The following is a 6,954-nucleotide window of genomic DNA, read 5'->3' on the forward strand; positions in this document are numbered from 1 at the left end:
TTCGGTTATTTAATTGGACTTCGGTCAAGCGTCGGATGTCTACGAATGACATAATCCTTGATCAGATTTCGAGCAGACTTCTTTTATAATTCTGCAACATCAGTCGACTGCTGGCAGGGCCAGTCGACTGATGGCTTCAATCGGCAATAGAAGCTTGCATTAAAGCACATTAAATGCTTGCCAACTTTCACCAACGTTCAAATATCAGTCGACTGTTCCAAGACCAGTCGACTGACATCAGTCGACTCATAATACTCCAGTCGACTGCCCAGTGGACTCCTGTCTTCCTCTGGCTCGACTGATTTTTCTGTGTGTGTCTAATTTATGAGCAGTCGACTGCTGGCAGGGCCAGTCGACTGGTGAAGCTAAAAAATCCCATTTCAGCTTCTCTTGACCTAGACCTCGGCCTTCAAACCCCTCCCATAGCCTCGTGCCTTCCTTGGATGCTCCATCATCCTTGCACTAGCTTGAGATGCTTCCATCAGCTTCGTCATGTCAAGTCTTTGCCAAGACTACTGATGACTTAGGGTTTTTACGATTTAAATCGATTCAATTTTGGGTTTTTACATGAAAATAAATTATGAAATGGATCGATTTGATCTTAATTGTCATATATTGCATAATCTGAGGTTTGATTATAATTTTCATGATTTTATGGCAATTTTTGGCATTAATTTGATTTTTATTGATTTTAGGGTTAAATCGGACCCAACTCGAGCTAAACCGTGGTCAAATCAAGTCAAAATTGCCAAACCGATCAAGCCAACATGAAGGATATGACTCGGATCGAGCCCGATCAAAATTTCTGAATTTTTTGGAAACCCTAAGAAGCCCTAGAGCTCAGATCAAGTTTGGCCGTTGGATTCAAAATGAACGGCTCCAGATCAAATCAATTAATCAGCGGTATATAAACGAAGCTTTAATCGGGTGAACAGTGGCTGCGCCGCACTGTTCATCTTCGTCCCAAACACGCCGCGACTCCTCCCCTGTTCACCGACGTACCGCACGGCCAGCCCCGTCCACCCAATCTTCTTCCATTGCAATCCTTGTTCGACGAGGAGTCCGAAACCGGCCTATTGGGTATAATCCGGCGACCGGAGGAGGCTCGTCGGAGAGGGTTTCACCGGCGGCCCGTTTCCTGTTTCTTCGTTTTTCCGGCCATCCACAGCAAGTTCCGGCGCCGAACTCCTTTGAGGGGTTCTCCTAGGAGCGCGAATCAGTCCGGAACTACCAGCAAGTCAATCGGAGCACGGTGGAAGCAAGGAATTCAGTTTTGCCAGCTTCAACGCTACTGTCCAGCGTTCTGTCAGGCCGGAGAGGGTTTTTCCAGGGTTTTCAGGCGTCGAGCAGCTAGCAAACCACCCGAAGACCGCGTGGAAGGCTCCTAATCGATCAATTCAGCTGGTTTGACACCCAGCTAGGAGGAACAATCGAAAAAGGGATGGTTTGGATGTTTAGTTTCTAATTCAAATTCTTGGTAACTTGGTAAATGTTGGCATGTGATTTGAGTTTAGTTTGTGTTTGGAATTTGAATCCTTTTAGAGTTTGACTAGTTTAGTTTTAAGCTTTTAAATCCAATGCATTGCCTTGTGCCAATTCACTGTTCCGTGCCACTTCAAATGAGATTGTTTCATAGTAATTTAGCTTAGGTTAAGGCATTTTAGGGTTTAGCCAAGGTATTTCATTCGGTTTGTCTTCTTACTTGCATCCATTGCCTTGAAAATTCATTTAGTTGCATTTAAGTTTAGGTAACTGATCTTTTAGGTTTTGAATAGTTCCTTTTACTTATTTTTCTTATTTTTGCACACTTGGGTTTCAACCATCATTTTGATTTGAATTTACAATTCTAGATTAAGCGATACTTCGGTTCAAATTGCATTTTAGGGTAATAATTTACATTTCTCATTTATTCACTGATTTTGCATTGCATTTCATTTGAAATTATCAAAAACCCCCATTTTTATTCGGAAAACCCAAAAATTGAACAGTGCCGCCGCACTGTGCTTCGTCCCCGACGCGCTCCCTCTGTTGAGGAGCGTAACTCGCGGCGTGCCCTCTTCCTCCCAATCAAATTCCGTTGCATTCCTTGGTCTCTGGAGGAGCTCGAATCCGGTTCTTTGGGTATCTTCCGGCAGCTGGTTCCGGCGCGGCGGAGAGGGTTTCTTCACCGGCCAACGCCCTGTTTTTTTCGAGTTCCGGCCATCCACAGCGCCATCCGACGCCGCGAGTCCTCTGAGGGGTTCTCTGAGGAGCTTGTCAGCAACACCGGAGCCACGAGCAACTCAATCGGAGCAAGAGAAGCCAGGGAATCCAGTAACTGCCAGCTGAAAACGCATCGTACAGTGTCTGACTTGGCCGGAGAGGGTTTTTCCGGGCAATTCGTGGTGCTGGCGGCGAGCGAAACACTCCGGAGACCAGAATCAAGCTCCAGAGGGATCAGTGAACCTGAAATATTGGTTTACGGGTTGCATGTTGCTTAATTCATTGCATGGTCAAAGCATCAAAAACGAAGGGATGAAATCTTTTGAAACTTGTTAACAGTTAATGTAATATTAATGCATCAGATTACTTGTTTGCACTATAAAAACAGGGCATGTAAGCATTCGAGAGCTAAGGTGAGCAAGAGAGCAATTGTAAAAGAGTGTGCTGTAGCAACTCCTACTTCAATCTAAAATCTCATTTCTTCTCATCTACACTTTCGCACCCAACAAATTTGGTATCAGAGCGAACCATCCATCCATCCTCCTCCTAAATCTGGTTTTCTTGAAGATAGAGCAGCATATTTGGATTTCTTGTTATTTGAAGCAAGGGTGTTCAATCTTCATCTACATCAGGAAAATTCCAACAAAGCTTGTGCAGGAGATTTTTTTTCCTTGATTAAATGGCATCTACTCTGTTCGCATATTCTCCAAGCCAAGTACCTATTTTTGAAGGCGAACATTATCAATTCTGGAGTAGTCAAATGGAGACATTCTTCATCTATATGGATCTTTGGGATATTATTGATAACGACGAGTATCAAGCCCAAACCAGCGACAATAAAGATGCTGAAAAGTTACTGAAAGAATACAAAAAATAAGATGCGATGGCACTGCGCTATATTCAATAAGGAGTTGGGAAAACTATTTTTCCTCGTATTTTTGGCGTCATGAATGCCAAAGAGGCTTGGAAAATATTAAAACAAGAGTTTCAAGGCACAAAGAAGACGATTGCAATTAAACTCCAATCTCTATGGAGAGATTTTGATAATTTAAGAATGGAGGAGCGAGAAACCATACATGATTTCTCTTCACCGGTCTCAAATACTGTCAATCAAATCAAAAGTTGCGTAGACAAGATTCAAGATAAAAGAATTGTTGAAAAGGTACTTCGATCTCTTCCTCCTAAATTTGATTATGCTGCTGCCGCAATTGAAGAATCAAAGGATTTATCAATTATGACTATGTATGAGTTGACTGGTTCACTTCTCGCTCATGAGCAAAGAATCAATCGTTCTAATGCTCAATCAACCGAACAAGCCTTCAAGTCAAAGCAATCATCGGAGGCAGACTCAAAATATTATGGAGACTCTAGCAATCAAGGCTCAAAATATAGTAAGGAAAAATTCAACAAATGGAAAAAGAATGAAAAGAAGGCCAACTAGAAAGCTAAAGCGGTACAAAAATCTGGTAACCCTCCCTCTTTCATTATTTGCAAAAAATCAAATCATGAGTCAAAAGATTACTATTTTAAATGCAAAAGATGTAAAATTCCTAACCACTCTGAAAGAGATTGTTGGTTTCAAAACAAAGAGAAGAAAGAAGATGCTGCAAATTTCTCAAAAGAGGAAGAAAAGGAGATTTTATTCTATTCTCAACATGGGGATGCATCAAAACATCAATGGTATTTGGATAGCGGTGCGAGCAACCACATGACTGGAAACAAAGATATATTTGTGGATCTCAATCCAAATATCAGCTCAAGCATCATTCTTGGCGATGGAAGTTCTAGGAGCGCAAAAGGGAAAGGCATAATTGCTGTCCAATCAAAGGGAGGTAACAGAAATCTCATTACTGATGTTCTTTATGTTCCAAGTCTTTCATACAATCTCCTAAGCATTGGACAGCTCATTCAAAAAGATTTTTCAATCCATTTTGATAATGGAAAGTGCAATATTTTTGATAAAAAGAAAAATATTACTATGGCAAATGTTGAAATGAGGAACAAAACTTTTTCTATTATGTTGCCGCTAAACAACAATTGTGCATTTAAAGTTGAAGATGCAGATTTATCTCATCTATGGCATTTGCGATATGGTCATCTTAATCAAAGGGGTCTTCATTTGCTCAAGGAGAAAAATATGGTGATCGGTCTTCCCAATATTCAAATAGCAAGTAATATTTGTGAAGGATATGTCTATGGGAAGATGCATAAATTTCCATTTCCAAAGTCATCATGGCGAGCAAAAGCACCATTGGAACTTATCCATTCAGACATTTGTGGACCTATGCAAACTCCCACTCCTGGCAACAAGAAATATTTTATTACCTTTATTGACGACTTCACCAGAATGGTATGGATCTATTTCCTCAGTCAAAAATCTGAAGCATTCTCTATTTTTCTACAATTTAAAGCACTTGTAGAAAGACAAAGTGGATTTCTTATGAAGACTTTAAGAACTGATCGAGGCGGCGAATATCTCTATAATCCATTTATGGAGTATTGTAAAGACAATGACATCAAAAGACAGTTGACAGTTAGTCGATGTCCTCAACAAAATGGTGTGGCTGAGAGAAAAAATCGCACGATTGTGGAGATGGCAAGAAGCATGCTAAAAGGCAAGGGAATTCCAAATCTCTATTGGGCAGAAGCTGTACATACAACCATATATATTCTCAATCGATCGCCAACTAAAGCTGTCAGAAACAAAACCCCATATGAAGCTTGGTATAAGAAAAAACCAGCAGTTGATCATTTCAGAATATTTGGGAGCATTGCATATGCACTTATACCATCCCAACATCGCGAGAAATTTGATGAGAAAGGTCAGAAACTTCTTTTCATTGGCTATAGTGATGAATCAAAAGGATATCGCTTGTTAGAACCATCAACAAACAAACTTATTATTTCTCGGGATGTTATCTTTGATGAGAAAGCTACTTGGGATTGGAAAGGAAAAGAAGTTATTGACTCGGGTGTATCTCAGTTTGATAATGCAGTATCATCTCAACCTGGTCCATCTCAAGTAAGTCTTACTGATCCAATTTCTACACCTGAATTCTCTACAATTAATGAACAAAGTGACTCAGAAAGTCCCCCAAGAAAGACTAGGTTGCTAACTGAAATATATGATTCTGTTGAGGTTGGTTTTTTCTCTTGTGAACCTCAATCTTTTGCAGAAGCATCTAAAGAAGAATGCTGGATAAAAGCAATGCAGGATGAAATGTCAACAATTGAGAAAAACAAAACATGGGAGCTCGTTGACTCAGTTGAAGGAAAGAAGACCATTGGTCTAAAATGGATTTTTAAAATTAAATATAATGAAGATGGATCAATTCAGAAACACAAAGCTCGACTTGTCGCTAAAGGGTATTCTCAACAACCAGGAATTGACTTCACAGAAACATTTGCTCCAGTTGCAAGGATAGAAACAATTCGCACTGCTCTAGCCTTAGCGGCTCAATTGGAGGTAAATGTTTTCCAACTTGATGTTAAATCAGCTTTCTTAAATGGAGAAATTCAAGAGGAGATATATGTTGAACAACCTGAGGGTTTTGAGATCAAAGGAAAAGAAGACAAAGTATTTCGACTTAAAAAAGCATTATATGGGTTACGACAAGCACCTCGAGCATGGAATAGTAAAATCAACAGTTACTTCATCGAAAATGGTTTCAATCGAAGCACAAGTGAATCATCTCTCTATGTGAAGACAGTTGAAAAGGATTTCTTGGTCGTATGCCTTTATGTTGATGATCTCATCTACTTTGGAACCAATAAAGTTATGGTGGAAGAATTCAAAACCAAAATGATGAAAGATTTTGAAATGACAGACTTGGGACTTATGAAATATTTTCTTGGAATTCAAATCAAGCAAAGACCTGGAAGCATTTTTCTATCTCAAGAAAGATACATTGAAGATCTGCTCAAGAAATTTAACATGAGTCAATGCAAGCCGGTTTCTACTCCTATGGCATTAAATGAAAAATTTCAAGTTAATGATAATAGTGGCAAGGTCGACTCCACTCTCTATAGGAAATTAATTGGTTCCTTGATCTATCTCAACACAAGGCCGGATATCACACATTCAGTAAGTTTGCTTTCTAGATTCTTAAATGAACCAAGCAAAATTCATTTGACAGCGGCAAAAAGGATTTTAAGATACCTTAAAGGTACAAAGAATCATGGCATTGAATTGAAAAAAGAGAACAACTGCAAGCTTATTGGGTACACAGATAGTGATTGGGCTGGATCAATTGATGATCGAAAAAGCACCTCTGGATATATTTTTTGCCTAGGATCAAATGTGATATCTTGGAGCTCAAAGAAGCAGAAATCTGTAGCATTATCTTCGGCAGAAGCTGAATATATAGCTACAACAGATGCAGCTTGTGAGGCAGTTTGGATCAGAAGAATTTTGAAGGACTTAAAGTTCAAGCAAGATGAACCAACAATAATTCATTGTGATAATATGTCTGCAATTGCTATGACAAAGAATCCAGTCTTCCATGCACGATCCAAGCATATTGAACTACGACATCACTTCATTCGAGATTTGGTTAATCAAGGAGAAATAAATATGGAGTTTATCAAGACCGATGATCAACCAGCAGACATCATGACAAAAGCTGTTACCATTGATAAGTTCAACAAATTCAAGAAGCAACTAAAGATTACAAATTAAGAGGGGATATTGAATAGTATTAATTTGTAATCTTTAGGAATTTGGGATTGCATGGTCAAAGCCTTGGGAAATCA

The sequence above is a fragment of the Curcuma longa genome, chromosome 11 (assembly GCF_044706935.1).
Source record: "Curcuma longa cultivar G26 ecotype Majalengka, Jawa Barat chromosome 11, ITB_CL_G26_1.1, whole genome shotgun sequence".
Classification (NCBI taxonomy): Eukaryota; Viridiplantae; Streptophyta; class Magnoliopsida; order Zingiberales; family Zingiberaceae; genus Curcuma; species Curcuma longa.